The sequence below is a fragment of the Melanerpes formicivorus genome, unplaced genomic scaffold (genome assembly GCF_026170545.1).
Source record: "Melanerpes formicivorus ecotype bairdi unplaced genomic scaffold, bMelFor1.0.p_v2 SCAF_20, whole genome shotgun sequence".
NCBI classification, from domain to species: Eukaryota; Metazoa; Chordata; class Aves; order Piciformes; family Picidae; genus Melanerpes; species Melanerpes formicivorus.
In genome coordinates this window covers 12,997,737-13,014,324 of record NW_027142372.1, presented here as the reverse complement: position 1 = coordinate 13,014,324, position 16,588 = coordinate 12,997,737, and the positions used below count along the sequence as shown (strand labels likewise).

The window sequence follows — 16,588 nt, the reverse complement described above, 5'->3', positions numbered from 1 at the left end:
TGAACAGATGTTGACAGTTTTCTTCCCCAAGTCTGTTATTCAATCCTTTTATTACACAGAGGCATTCCCTGACTTGCTGGATTTACAACCAACCTGTCACCACCACCCTTTTAGTACCTTGGAGGGTCCCTGGGAGTCCTTGATTTCTCACTTGCTCCTCATATTTCTCCTTGGGGTGAACACCTCTAAGTCTCCCTCCTTGTTTCTTTTTATCCTCTTCTTACTCTCTGTCTCTGTGTTGAGGCAGATGTTCTTGTCTCCTTGTCTGCTTTTGTATATCTTAATTTTTAGTGCTTAAGGACAATCCCATCCCACCAGTTGGTGCTAAACTTTTGCCTTGCAGGGAGGTGGGGCAACTCCCATTCTTTCTTTATCTGTGGTAATGTCTTACCTTACTGCTTGATTCTTCCCAGTAGTTGGGAGAAAGATTAATGTACATAAACAGGTTGCTAGAGCACCTATTTTTCCTTTACCCTCTTCTCAGAGCAGAGAGCAAATTTTCACCCAGACTGAATGAAGTGTTCCTTTCCTAAGATAAAAAAAAAGAGAGATTAATCTCTCTGATTAGTCCCTGAAATAGCAAAACTGTCTGAATTAAATTATTAAAGACTACCTAAAGCAGAAGTCCCAGGAATTCTCAATTCAGTGATTCATAATTTTGCAGGGAGCCCAGCAACCTGAAGACATACTTTATCACCCCTGACAATACTTGTCAGAAGATCATATTCCTAAAATTTTCCATCTTCTCTAGTCTGTTGGCATAAATCATACTTAATATGTTGATATTAAAACTATAGAAGATAGAATGGAGAATCTGTGTCTCCATGTAATCAGATAAACCACAGAAACCAATTTTAATCTTAAGAATCTCAAATTCTTAATTAATAAGGATGAATGTAACATTTAAGGGGAGTTTAATTATACCTTCTGTCTTCATCCTGCATAACAATATTATGCCACATTACGATTTCAACCATGTCAGCACCCAAAATGAATGCCTGTGAGCTGTGAAATTATAGGGCACATTTTTCATGTCACTGACTAAACAATATTGCAGATCTTCTTGAGAAATATAACAATAGGACATATCAGTCACAAGTTATGCTTTCACTGGAAGTCAGATCTTGACAATAACACACTTTGTCATCACCGTTCTCTTCTAGTTTCAGAAAAAGCAGGATTTTGCCTCTGGAAGAAGTAAAGAATATCTTGATTATAAGAAGTTAGCTATCAAGTTTGAGGATGCTCTGTGAGGAGGCAAACTGACAGAAGGGGGTGTGATGAATTTCAGTTAATAGTTTAAAGACTTAATTATCGAGTCCCACTCAGCTACGTTTGACAGTTTCACCATGTGTGCATGTCTGTCTGTAGTTTCATCTTTCAGCGGTGCTTGGACAGAAATTCATTGGACTCAAAATATGTAAGACACTACCTTTAGTGACCGGTGTTATTTTACATGAAGGCAAAAGCTGCAAAACCAAGCATGGGATGTGTGTGTGTGTGTATTTCCAGGAAGGCTGGTAGTGCTTCTAGTCCAGAATCCTGTCTTCAAGTGGAATTATATAATTAAGCCATCCTGGTTCTTCTTGTGGAGTTTAGCATTTCTGTCTTTAAAGCAGGTGTTGTCTGGCATTCACATCCTGTTTTGAACAGGGAAACTGTAATTCTGACATAGCTTTTTACCCTGCTCTCAAGATAAGAGGTGCTGTTGTTTTGTTTCACCAATTTGCTATCTTTGGAAGAAGGACAGAATAACCATGGGCACAGAGAGTTCAGTGGCACGATATCTCTCAGAGCAGAAGAGTTCCCAAAGATTCAGAACTGTCGCATGTTTACAGCCACTGCTCTACTGCAAGACATTCCTAATTTGTAGATTTCAAGTCATAAAGAACCCCATCTTCCTTCAGACTCACAGACAGTTATTCTCAGAGCAGAATTTAAGTTCAGTGAAGAAATTGTCAGAAGGTTTAAGCACTCATTTTTACTAAATGGAGCTCTGCAATGTTACTGTAACAGGAAAAAAATCTTGTAGAGTTCAATTGGACTTTTTCTATTAACTTAGTAATAAGGATGCCAATTTCTGTAAAATAGTTTCTGAGTAAGAGTGAAATTATGCACTTTGTTAAACAGCTGAAAGCCTGCAGATTCTTTTTTGGTTCAAATGTGAATTGCTAGGGACTGACTTCTTCCTAATTTTATAACCATTATGCTCTAGGTAAATATGCTCACAGAGACATGCATTCCTGCTCTATGTATAGCTAGATAATTATTATCCATGTGATCCCTTGGGGCAGCTCCACTGGGTAGTGCTTAGCATAGCATTGCCTGGGAGATACTAACCCATCTCACCCAGATTTCATTGAATAGTCCAAACCCTGGAGAACTTTTACACATTTACCTATTTTAATGGGCCTGTCAGGGTAATGTTTTTTCTTCTTCCCTTCAAATGGGAAATTTCCAATAGAATTCTACCTGCCTAAGGCCCAGCTTCTCTGGAGATTCAGCCCTGGGTCATTGGTAGTATTTTATACAGAAAAACTCAATGCAGCCACAGAGTTTATCTAATAATGCTTCAAGGCTAAGCCAAGCAACTTTTATCCTAGTAGGATACAGGGTTTGCAGCTTCAAAATGGAGCACTCAAAATTTGCTTCTGGCCCTGGAAGCTTCTAAGTTATCAGCTAGTGTTTAAAACACATTTTAGAAGAGAAGGAAAACAAGTGTCTAAGTTTTGTGTATCTCCATATCAATTGTGTTGTTAATTTGACTCAGGGAAACTCTTACAGAACTTAGTTTTTTTCAGCACAAGGTAAAAAAGAAGAAAAAGCCTGTAATAGCTATAATCACTGCCTAACTGTATCCTGTTGACTGAGTCCTCCTTTGTGCAGTCAAGTGAGTTTTTCATTCCAGCTTCTGTCAGTTCAGGAAAAAAAAAGGCAAAAAAAAAAAGCAGAAACTTTTCATTTAAAAGGTCTTGAGGCTCTCACAATTTGCTTTTTTTTCCCCTGTCAAATTGAAATATTAAATTTCATCCCACAACAATGCTATGGATGTGCATTGAAGGAGGCTGGCAAAATATTTGGATCTCTAATGTTAAGAGAAAACTCTGTGAGAATAACTCCTGAACATCTAATGCAGAATTTAATAGCATGGAGTAATAGTAGATGTAATAGTTTATAAGAAAATTGGGAGAGAAGTAAATATCCTCAATTTACAGAGCACTATATATTGAGTGCACTGAAGTCAATAGATATCAAATAGAAAATAAAGCTATATCTAACCAAAGAGTGGAAGACTGTGGAAAAAGTATTTGCTGCTTTGGTATCACACTGCCGTCAGTCCAGCAGCTGCCAGTATGACAAATTAGGGTTAAACAAACAACTGTAATCCTGCCTTTTCCAGTTTTTCAGTGCTTGATCCCATAATATGTAATGAAAGCTCTTTTTGTGGTTTAAATTAGTACTTATGAAGAGCTTTTTTGCTCTGACTACTTCCCATTTTCCATCACTGGCTAGCAGATTTCTCAAATGACACACATTTGTCATGTTGCTTAATGTACATCTGAAAGGGGCCTGGTTATTATGATGATGAATGTGAAATAAAAATTGTGCTGTATAGAATAGATTTGTTGCAGGCAGTATATCAGAGCAAGCACTCAGATGCACACAGGTTACTTAGCCTTACAAAAAAACACACATATATGCTTTCAACCACCAAAGGAATATTACTGAGAAGTTTTCAGCATAAACTCACCTTTAAGCAAAGAAAGGATCATTTTCCCTGTAACGAATATCCTTTAATTTTCTAACTTATAGAAGGGCCTGTGGTGGGTTGAAAATTCCTCCCCAACATTAACTTTGCCAGGCCAGCTCAGCTGGAAGCAAATGGAAGCTGTATTTACAAGCAAAACTACAATCTACAATGAAATGCAATGAATATGTACAAAATATACAATATTTACAAGTATTTACAATTAATAAACAGCACAAAGATCCCCCTGGCCAAAAACCAGGGGAAGCTAATAGCTTCTCCCTCCCTGCTCCCCCTTAACCTCTTGCACAAAAGGGACAAGAGAAAGGAGCAGAGAGACATTATACTTAGCCAAAACAATGCAGCCAAGTTATCACAGTATCACCAAGGTTGGAAGAGACCTCAAAGATCATAGAGTCCAACCTGTCACCACAGACCTCATGACTAGACCATGGCACCAAGTGCCATGTCCAATCCCCTCTTGAACACCTCCAGGGATGGTGACTCCACCACCTCCCTGGGCAGCCCATTCCAATGACAAGCAGAAGCCAGCAGAAACACAGTCACTAAAGGTACTGAGTTAGGCAAACAAAAGAAACTGGCCTAAAATAAAGGGAAAGATGTGACATGATACCACACATGGCTTCAACATTTAGGACAGAAAGCAGCTGCATGTTTTTCAGATAGTTCAGTGTACTCAGTCAAATAAACCACAGATAGGAGATTGCCTGTTATTACAAAAAGAATGAAAGAGGATTAATTAAGTTTCTTCAGTAAGAACTGAACACATGAAGTGCATGGTGTATTCAAAATCAGCTGGAAAAGAAAACAAAAAACCTTAATTTGTGTTATTACTCTCCTGGAATAAATGTGCCTTTTCCTTCTTCTATTTTTTTTGCCAGGCTGGATTGTGGGGTGACTTTTTCTTCAATATTGCATACCTACATTATACTCACACACTACACTGAATTTCTCACCTACCCTTTCCCTCTTTGTTATTGAATCCTACAAGGTTGAAAAGTACTTTTACATAGTAGGTATTAATTCCTCTGGTCTCCATAACTATACAAAAGAATTAAGAGGGTCTATTTTCCTACTATGAATGCAGTTATTTTTAAACAAAGCTGAACTAAAGAACTGAAAGAAAAACATCTTAATTGCTGTGATAATAATACCAAAGTGACATATTTCATGGAATTAGTTGAGTTCTATTTCTATGGGAACAAAGTTATTAATTTGTTGGCTTTTCACTGATGTATAAAATGCTCTAAGAATTTCCAGTTCCTCCGGATAAAGTCAGACTATTAATCAGAATTAGACAGCCTTGCACGGATTTTTCACATAGTCATGAATTGAACATTATCATGTTCATTGTAATATGCAACTGAAAACAGTTACTGATCCTGAGCACTGGTAAAGACACGTTTTTTACTAGGACAGCAATTTGGTACAGGTTGTTACAGATGTGTCTCTAATGTCTGCACAGAGGGGTTGACTCATATCTGCATCAGTAATTGTCTTTGGGCACATTTATTTGCATGGGCTGCTCTGTGGTTTTTTTTTTTCCCTGAAAAACCACTAGGAATTTAGAGGAAATAAAGGAAAATGTAGGCTACTTTTAAAAGTCACGTGCTTATTCCCTACTCTTCAGCCTTCATAAGAGAAGCTTAGTAGATTTAGATAGGAAGCAAAGAATTAACCAGTTCATCAACTGACACCCAACTGTGACCAAAATCATTTGAATGGGTTTGTTAACTCCACATATCTCCACCCTAGAAGTAGCATTTAGGAAGTTCACATGAAGGGCTTGAGAGCCTTTCATCCTCCATCTCCTCCTCCCGTTGCCATGTGCCAGCAGAAACTTGAATTTCCAGCACACCGCTGCTGTTACTGCCAAGCTCCCTGGTTCAAAGACCTGGTGGTGGGCAGAGGTATTTTGTTGGTTTAAAGCTTACATTAGCATCATGGTATGTAGAGGAGATGGGTTAGTGAAACCATCCAGCCTTGCTGATAAAGCTCTACTCACAAGCACCCATTCCAGAGGTACAGAAACACCAAAGTAATGGGAAATGTGTGACTTGTTTGCCCAGGTCTGTGTAACAAGGCAGGGCTGGTGGGAGCCTGACAGCTGAGTGATGGCATGAGGGGCTGAGAGATGATGCTGCAGATTGCTGTGAGTGTTCACAGCTCTCGCTGCTCAACAAATCCTAAGAGATGTCGGTTCTTAATTCAGTTGTTATTGTGAACTGGTAATGGGAAATATACTTCTGGGGACCAGCTCAACATTCAGCAAAGACCACAAATAATGGCTTATTGCTCTAAGGAGAAGGGAAAAAAACCCCAACATTCAAACCATTTTTTTTTGCCAAGATTGGGTTCAGCTCAACTCCCAGGATCAGTGTTTAACTTCAGTGAAGTCTGGATTCCAACAAGGATCTTTACCACTCAGGACTGTCTATCAAATACAGGAAAACACACTCTTATAATATTAGCAACCAATATCTCACCAAATTAAGTCTGTGAAGAAGGAACCCTACACCAGCTGTGTATTTTACACAATCATATATACATGCAGTTTAAACAGAGCTGGTGGGACAGTGCTGTGATGAGGAAAGCAGGAGGAATGAGCAGGAATGGGTCTGTTTTTCCTGCCAAGACCCTTACTGCAGCCTGCCAAGAAATCAGGGGGTTTTGTAAGTCAGCAGAACATTATTGCTCTCCTATCATCTCCTGTGTTATGGCACTCGCCTTGGAAATAGCTGAATCTTACAAATAAGTTCTGTGCAAGATCAGCCAACTCAGGAATGCCCCAGCTCTGTCAGCACAGGAAACTACTTCGATTACTTTTCTGGCAGCATCAGCTGCTTCACAGATTTTCTTTCCGAATTGCTACTTATTGCACAGTCAATTTATTCTGTGTTAAATTTTGTCCTTATGCTACTCCCTTTTTTTCTTTGTCTTTTGTTGCTAAGCTAAGAAAAAGGTAGTGAAGATATTTATGCTGGTTCATCACACTAATCATTCTTCTAGGGAAATTTTTTGGCTGAAATACCTGATACAACCAGAGAAGTCTTAAAGCATTCATTTTCTTGAAGGAAAGTCTCATGGAATTAGTATAAAGTCTCAAGTAACATTGAAATATTTGGCCTTTATAACGACATTTTTGTTTCACAGGGTTACTTATGAATAAGAAAATTGCCACATAATCAATGTGATCTCTTTTCTGAGTCACTGGGTCTGTCCTTTACTGTAATTACATCTTATTCATGGCTAATACTTGACATCCCTTTTTAAGGGATGAGTATTTCCCACTTTGTCCAGACAGAGACTCATTCTCTTCCTATTCAGTGCTTGGAACCTTTAACTTTGTCTTTTTTGGCTTTGACTTGACAGACTGAGCAGACATTTCCTTCTTGGGATCTCTTTTATAGCTTTAACTACTGTTGTTGGGTGATTTCAAGGTTGAGCTTTGCGAGTCTGGAATTTAGTTTTTATAAAAGAATGCCTCCCTTGTTAATATTTTTTCCTTTTTGTGGCTATGATTCAGATTTCTGTGATAAAACACATTTCACTGGGCTACTAAGTTTTCAGGGTCTTATTAAGAATAGAATAGAATAGAATAGACCAGGTTAGAAGAGACCTTCAAGATCATCGCGTCCAACCTATCATCCAACACCACCTAATCAACTAACCCATGGCACCAAGCACCCTGTCAAGTCTCCTGAACACCTCCAGTGATGGCGATTCCACCACCTCCCCGGGCAGTCCATTCCAATGGGCAATCACTCTCTCTGTGTAGAACTTCCTCCTGACCTCCAGCCTGAACTACCCCTGGCGCAGCCTGAGACTGTGTCCTCTTGTTCTGGTGCTGGTTGCCTGGGAGAAGAGACCAACCTCTGCCTGTTTACAACCCCCCTTCAGGTAGTTGTAGAGAGCAATAAGGTCACCCCTGAGTCTCCTCCTCTCCAGGCTAAGCAACCCCAGCTCCCTCAGTCTCTCCTCGTAGGGCTTGTGTTCCAAGCCCCTCACCAACTTCATTGCCCTTCTCTGAACTCGTTCCAGCAAGTCAACTCAGCAATGTTTACAGTCTTTTTCAATTACTTTAACAACTCAGAAGATTCCTTTGATTGGAATTGCACTGTTTTGGCCAGTACATACTTCCTCACTTCTGTTGCAGTTCATCTACCTCACCTGGCCACACCTTTCCCTAGAAAAAGTTGCAGTCTCTAAAAAAAGAAATCCACTGACAGAAGTATCATTTTCACCTTGAGGATGATAATTTAATCTTCTGCTGGCAATAATTTTTTTCTTTACTGGTGAGCATGACAAAAATACCTCATATTTTTTCCCTCTTTCAAACTCCTGTGCAGGTTCCCCACATAAATCAAGAGAGTATTTCAGCTTTAATTCAAATTAAATTCATTATTTCAGCAGTCTTTCTTAGCATTTTCTCCAGCACTGAAGAGGTAAAAGTTATTACATGTATTAAGGGATAATATAGAGGAAAGTCACGCTATTAATAATTCTGAACACCTTGGGGATAGGCAGAAGATGTAGTCCCAGAGATACCACACATGTTCAGGTTTAGACACTCTTTCCATTGCTGTCACCTCACTTCCCAGAGAATACCTGTAATTAATGGGGAAAGTGGTGCATGTTTAGTGTCAAAGGAAGGCATTCTGCTGTAGCTGTGAGAACCAATTCATCAAATGCCTCCTGGTATTTCTTGCTCATTTGGCAACAGGGAGAAAGGCCTGTGGTAGTTCTACATTTAATTTTAAAAATATTTTTGGAGTGATAAGGAGTTCTTCCCCACCTCTGGGAGAGCCTGATCCCATTGTCTTCTAGATTTATACTGAATGCAATTCTTCAGAAAGTTTTGATGAGAGAAAAGCAAGAAAAGAGGCAAGCGAGTGTGAAAGATGATGATGAAGTAGTACACAGGGGACAGCTGCTGCACTCACAGCTGCTTTGGAAGGCATGGGTACTGCGAAGGCCTTAGATTGGCACAGGACATTAACTGTGCTAAAGTGATTATTCAGCATATTCACCAATTTGTTACACTTTCCTTTTAAAAATTAATTTGCAGAAACATTCATTCTCTTCCTTTTGAGATGAGTCCCCAAGTTCATAGATATTAATAGGGGCTGGGAGTGGATCTTGTAAATGTGTTTGTATCACTCATGCTCAGGTTGCAAATATGCACCGGAGCCAAGCCTCACAGCTTCTCTGTCCTGACTTTTTTGGGAGTTCTTCCAAGCAAGGGTGTTTTCTTTCTGACTTTAGTATTAGCCAGGGAACAACTGAGGTTTTATGGCAGCTGGCAGAAGTAATCCCTTGCTGGTACCAGCCAGCTCCTGGCAGTAGGATCCGCAGACCAGGGGGAGTTGTATTGATCCGGATAGACTAATGCTTCACAGTAGTGAGCCACTTCTCACCTCTTTTCTGTCTATCCCTTAAAAAAAAAACTTCCACTGAGTCTGTAGAAATGTGCTATTTCCTGGCTTTGTTCGATAGTGACATTTTAGTAGTGAATCTGCTGGGCTTTTATTAAAAATTTCCCTTTTTTTTATTTTTTTGAGAGCCATCAGGACCCCTGCTTGAAAGAGAAAGCAGCAAATGGATTTGCAGCGGGAGAGGCTGCTTGTGCTGGAAGCACAGTTGCAAAGAACTGGCATGTACAGAAACTTTGATAGAGTTTTACTGCCAGAACCTTCTCTTGGTGGTTTGTAAAAGAACCTCCAGCTCATCTCAGGTTGATTAGCTTTAGAGGCACAATCGCTACAATGAACAAACTTTTACTGATTTGCATGTGTCGACAATTATTCTAACAGTAACAACCTGATTATACTAGTGTGTTAGTCCCAGATATGGTGTATTATTCCCTAGCTTCAGGAATAATTCAGACAGTTATAGCCTCTGGGTTCATTTAACCATAGGCCTAATCACTTCTGATTAAAAAATACATAAATGAGTTTGTGGATGTTATTTTGTTATACCTCAGCTTCTAGGATTTTCTTTGCCCCAAAGGAAAAGAAAATGAAAATAGTACTTTGTGCAGAGAAAAGTTTGAAAGACTGTACAGTACTAACAGAAAGTATTTTCCTTTTCAGAATTCATTATTTAACAGCCTCATTAGCATCATTTTACTCTTTCCATTTGATTACTTGCTGTGGGGTTTGGGTGGGTTTTGTTGTGGGTTTGTTGTTGTTGGGTGTTTTTTTTTCTTATTCTAGTTGCAATGACCTTCCTGTTACTTTCTGTTTGCCATGGTTATTTACTCCTGTTTTTGTCCACACAAATCATTAACTCAACCATCTTCTCATCTGATATTTCTCAGTGATAGGGGACTAGAAACAGAAGTTGATTTAATCTTTGTAGATAGACAATTGTCATGAACGCCAGCCTCCTAAATCACCAATGCAACAGGCAGAATAAAGCTGAAATGCTGAACCTTTTTGTTCAGGTGATGGGGTGAATAATTTTAGAAATGGCTTGCAGATGGAAACAGAAGCAAATACTGCCTGGAATCTGGCTGCAGCCCTACAAACTGTTTCCTCGAGGCACAGGGGCCACTTCCAGTGATAAAATCTACACCATTAGACACTCAGCCTGAAAAATGCTTGGTCACTAGTGTCTGAGAAAAAGAGTTCGGTGTCTGCTGTCTACAACTACTTGAAGGGAGGTTGTAGACAGGTGGGGGCTGGTCTCTTCTCCCAGGCAACCAGCACCAGAACAAGAGGTGTTCAGTCTCAAGCTGCACCAGGGGAAGTTCAGGCTGGAGGTTAGGAGAAAGTTCTACACAGAGAGAATGATTGCCTATTGGAATGGGCTGCCCGAGGAGGTGGTGGAGTCACCATCACTGGAGGTGTTCAGGGGGAGACTTGACAGGGTGCTTGGTGGCATGGTTTAGTTGATTAGGTGGTGTTGGATGATAGGTTGGACATGATGATCTCGAAGGTCTCTTCCAACCTGGTCTGGTCTATTCTATTCTACTCTGAGTCTGATGCAGAATAGCAACAACATTTTTTTTTGTAGCATCCACTCTAATTTGTACTGTCCTCCCTCTGATGCAGTGATGCAGCCAGGGATAACATTGGGTATATATTGATTGGTCATTAGCATTAAAGATGAATGCCTGAAGCTCTCGTTTGACCTTTTTTGTGCTGTCCCATATGCTCCAATTTGCCTGCATTGACAATGCTTCATTTTTACTTCCATGAGACAAAAGAAAGTAAAATTCTATGAGAGGTACACTACTTAATTCTCTCTCTTGGCTTCACTCAAATGCAGACCCAGCAGAAAATTCCACAAATAGAGATAGATACTGCAGCCTAGAATCTCCTCCCACCCATCTAAAACAATATTTATCTTGTAACTCAGTTAACTGTCAAAGACATCAAAGTAAGCTTTTCTTATTTTTGTTTGTTTTGGTCTTTAATCAAAATAATTCCTGCCAAGATTTGTTGCCTGTAGAAAATACACTTATGGGGAGGAGGGTTCAATTTTTGTTATTTCTATTCTATTAATATAATTTTCTATTGGAAATTTAATTTTCTAAAGTGGAAATTGAATGTTACATTCTCATGTCATATTTGTACAGACCAAGTAGTATCTAGATTTTTCCTGTTATTGTCTTTTCTACCTTTCTGGATATGCACCCCCCAAAAAAAAAGAGTATATTTTCAGCTGTAAAAAAATAAAATTAACCCTCCACACCCTTAATAGCTGAAATATTTCTGAAGGGTCTCAATTACACTTTCAGCAGACTTTCCTGGGACTCACCAGCATAAGACATGCAAGTGAAAAGGCTGTAACAGACAAGTTGTCCTCCAAAGCAGTGGGCAGACTTCTTTTCCCTTAAATGCCTCTATGTTATTCACAAACTTGAAGGGTGACTGAAAAAAAAAAGAAGGCTCAAATAGAAGCTTGTTGTACAGAATATGAAGAGGTTTAGGGAAAAATGCTGAGCTGCTTCAGTAGTACTATCCTGGTTTTGCTGGGACAGAATCCCAGGGCAGGCACAGGCTGTTAGCAGTTCAGAGTCATCCAGGACAGCTGACCTGAGTTAACTGTAGGTGTGTCCCAGACCATGAATATCACATCCAGAAGGAAAGGGGCAGGCTACTGGGGATAGTATGCTCCCTGCTTGGGCTGCTCCTGACTCTGCCCCTCTTCCATCCTGAGGACTATTTTCCTGGGGAATTGTGGCCACTGTACATTTGTGAGTACGACTTTGGATACTTTATATTGGCTTTTATATTATTTTGGCTATATCATAGAATTTGTTTTCATTTAAAGCCGTAGGTCTCCTCTCCTTTCTCTGATCCTCTTCTCTGCTGGAGAGGGGTCACCAGGTGATAGATTAATTGCTGTAGGTTAGACCCAGATATGGGCTGAATGTAGACAGGTATACTCGCCCCTTGTGTACCACAGCATCCTAGCTGTGCTTCTCTGTAAGCTACATGTTTCTTTATACCAAGCCAAAATGAGCTTTTATTGGGAGTGGATCAGTGGAAAACTGATATTAACAACACATTTTACCAAAGCTTGAATGTATATGAAGCTTCAACCTTAAAAACCATCATGTGCTAGTCTTCTGCAGCACCACTGACTTTAGTAGTGTGTATGTCCTGCCTGCTGGACACCCTAACCAGATAGGCATCATACTTCTCTGGTTTCAACGCCAATTCAGATAGGGTTAGGCTAAAGTATATGCATGTTTGTACACAAACTGTAGAAACTGGAGAGACACTTGAGGATTGCTCGGAAAGAAACTGCTGCAGGAGTTACCACACAGATTGCCATGCCTGACCTGCGGAGCTAAGCTACATGCTGGTGCGTAGCTAATGAATTCACCCTGGAATATGTCCAGTTTATCAAAGAGAAACATGAATTTTCAGTGACCAAAAATGCACAGAGTAGCTTGTGGCAGAACAGTGATGGGGATTTTAATTTGTTTTTTAAATTGCACTCTAAGTTGACATTTCCAGCCTGCGCAAACACAGTCTGCAAGCCCATAAATCTGTTCCGTGAAGCTGAAAAGTGGTGGTTGAATAAATCCTCTATCTTCAGTAGGTTTAAAAATACATCCCACCTGAAACCTTTTTCAGTGATATTGCTAGAAAATGTGATTTATTTCAGGGTTTAGATTTTGCTAATGATATGTTTATTCTGTTTAATGGTAGCACGTTGCCGTCAAGTTTCCTTTGTGTTATTTATTTTTCATTGTTATTTCAAGATAAACTGACCAAAGTAACTTTAGCATGTCCAAATGTCTTTAGGAGGGCACTGAAAGTGTTATTTTATACCCTACCACATATTTAGCTTATAGCTATGCTTTTAGTAGCAGCATTTCAATCTAACTTCAAACCATGCAGTTTGTATGGTGTATATTTAATGGGAGAAGTTGCTTGACTATGCTCAGTTTGCCAGCTGTGGTGTATGAGTCAAACATGGGGAGTGGGAAGAACAAAGAACTGACACTTTAGCTTGCTTTTTCTTTCTGACTTTTGAACAGCATCTTTTGAAGTTTTACTGGGGACTTCTTAACTGTGTTACCAGAACATGTTTACAAGGAACAGGTGTACATCAAGGTTTTGGCCAAACACCATCATGTTTAAGGCTTGAACCAGGTTTTTTAAACATTTAGTGAGCGTTTTGTGGAATCATAAAGTTGGATGTACAGTTTCTGAAGTCCTGAGGGTCAGTAATCAACAAGATCTAGAAAAGCTCTTTAATTAATTAGCAGTACCATTTCCTGTATAATTTCTCTTACAACCTGCAGCTTTTGTGATGCATAAATGCTTACATTTTGTTTTAGTAGCATTCCATTTTCCCTGTGACATGAAATCCTCTAATTGTTTTTTAGTCCTTCCCTGCAATGGAAACGTTGTTTTAGGTTGTGACCACAGCATGATGGATAGATAGCTAAGCTAGATTTAAATGAGCTGGTACTGGTCACAGGTCATTATTGACAACACTGAGCTTAATGCAGGATTATTTTCCCTTTGCTTCGTAACACAGGGGTGAAAAGAAAAATGCTACAGCTAGAGAACTTATTCAGCTGGTTGACTTGGTAGTGCTACATGTGTTGTTGTATCTTATGGATGTCCTAAACACTGGATTACAAACCTATTATCATTATTCATCAGGGATCTTCATTAGTTCTCTTATGAATATTTAATGTTCCCCATTCTCCAAAACTGCCTAAGATCTTCCACACAGCTGCATACTGCTGAAGCTGATGTGATGAAGTAAATGAGAGTCTTACTAGCAGTCTTTGGTTGCCAGATTTTTTTGTTAATATGGTGAATGCCATTATCCTTGATAATGCCTAATCCCTTACTGATGTGAGGACATGCTTTGTCACACTGAGCACAAGGACCATTGGTCATGTGTTTGTGACCCGTGCGACACAGTGTTTGGGGGCTGCAGCAGAAGATTTTGGGTATTAAATGGGAAGCAAACATGTACAGTCACTTGTACCTTGAGATTAATCCAGTTCATTCATCAACATGCAGACAGAACTGAAAAGCCACAAGTGCTCCAAAGACATTCTTCCAGTGGCTTCACTGACACAAACATTTTAAAATTAAAAAGGAAAAGCAACCAAACACAAGCCTGGAAGTTGCATAAAAAATACCTTTCCAACATTAGAGTTAGTGTAGTTTGAGAATGTTAGATGTAACATACGTTAGAGAATTGCTATCACTGTTTTCATCCAGCATGGGCTAGCTATTAGAGATGCTGCTGTGTGAGGCTTTGAATTTCCATACATGAAATATAAGTTGCTCCCCCAAAGCTTCCAACCTAAACCAGTACAGGAGTAGGAATACTTTTGTTGTCATAGAGTCACAGAGCAGAAAAATGGTAGTGCGTTGTCATAAATGAGTCTGGAATAGATTTCAGCTGGAATATTGCTGTGTGGCAATGAGGTTTCCTTCCTACTCTTTCTGGTGCCATATGCTGCTATAATTAGTGCAGGCAAAAGGTAATGATAGCACAGTGGAAAAGATGGAGTGTGATGGGAAGCAGGTTAGTCTCTAAAGCTCTATGTTATACATACATAAAGCATTTGAAGCACAATGCAGTTTTAATCCAGACTTTTGATGCTACACTTAACGTTTTGGGAGGTGTTTTTGTCTTTCTCTTTGAACCACCCTGTTTACACAGACATGTATATTTATGCTGTAACTGTTTCATAGCTTTCCCAGATAACCATGACTCATTTTGCAGAAGTGGTGGCTCTTGATTTTTCAGGTGGACTTGATATAATGAGAAGACATTTGTATTGCCTTGATTTAAAGTCTGCATTTAGAGAGTTTTCATACAGAGGCACGCTCATGCTGAACTCCTAAGCACAAACAATACAAGGTTACCTTCCTGCTCATTTTACTTGAATAGATCATTAAGAGCTTAGAAATATTTGGGGGACTGCAGTTAGAGCCTCAGAAGGAGGAAGACAGATATGATAACTCCAATATGTTGAAGTATTATAGGTGAACTGGTATGGATTCAGAAATGTGGATAATGTTAATGTGTTTCATTCAAAATAGAAATACTTCTTTACGTGAAATATTTGGCCCATTCAACTGACACTCTTTTTTTCATTTAAGTCAGTGGGACTAGGATGTCTAAAAGCAGTAAATATGTGTCAATTGAAAGTATGAATAAGCTTTGGAAGATTTCTGGTACTGACTCATGTCAGTCAGATCGAAACATTCCCCAGGTGCACAAGGCTGAAAACTGCCACCCTGACATGCCTACCTAAACTGCTCACCTTAGCTCCTGTCAACGCTGCACATCAAACTGACGCAGATGCTTGGCACTGCTTCCTTTTGCCTGCCTTCTCTTTCTGTTAAAGCATAAGTGCCAGAGCCCCTTGGCTTCACGTGGGAGAAGTCTGGCAACTACCAACCTTTGAAAGTCCTTGCCAAGCGTGCTGTCAGCCTCTGTGCCTAGATGCCTGGCTGCTCTCCTGTGACACCCTGGGCTATTGCACTGGTGGCTGTGAAGTTTTTTTATTTAGTGTGTGTGGCTAGTACAAGGCTGTGACTCTGATTAGATTTCTATCTCCATGTTATCACCACTCTTCCGTGCTACTCAAGCTTCCAGCTACCAGCACCATACATGTTTGCTGGCAGTCCCTGGAGGTGCTGTCCAAGTAATTTCCTAGTGTTAGAAAGAGATGCCCTTTATAAGTTTTAAATTATTTCCATGTATTTCCTACTTTATTTTTGTACCAAATAGACCAAGTGCATATTTTAGTTTGTGTTCTCTTGTTCTGCAGCTACAGCCTCTCTGCCTATGTATGTATTTAAGATGTATATTTCAACTTTGCAGTAGACAATTTCCAGTCTAAGGGTGTTGTTTTCCCTTCTTCCTCTGCAATAACTAGTTTATCAATAGTGCAAGGAGATCACAATCAGAGTAGGTTCCACATACTTTCCCATGTTCTGTTGCCAAATAAACCTTTGGGCACTGTAAGCTGTTGGCATAGTTTAAAATCTAAAACCACAGTGAAATAAACTCCACAAAGCAGCACTGCACCTCACTACTGCAATGTGGGATAAATCCAAGATAAGCAGTACCTGGTGCACCAGAGGAGGCAGGTCTGTGTCTATCCATGCAGGTGTGTCTATCCATGCAGGTGTGTCTATCCATGCAGGTGTGTCTATCCATGCAGGTGTGTCTATCCATGCAGGTGTGTCTATCCATGCAGGTGTGTCTATCCATACAGGTGTGTCCACCTTCTCAAAACTCAGCTGGTACATCCAGCCACGCAAGTTCATGCTGAACCACCTGAAAAAAAAAGGTTCTCTTTTCAAAACTGCTGTG

General features: G+C 39.8%; 1 protein-coding gene across 2 annotated transcripts in view; it reads left to right on the top strand.

Moving 5' to 3' along the window:
* CDH13 (cadherin 13) overlaps nt 1-16,588 on the top strand; it is a 517,521-nt gene that overhangs the window by 461,071 nt on the left and 39,862 nt on the right. The window lies entirely within an intron of this gene.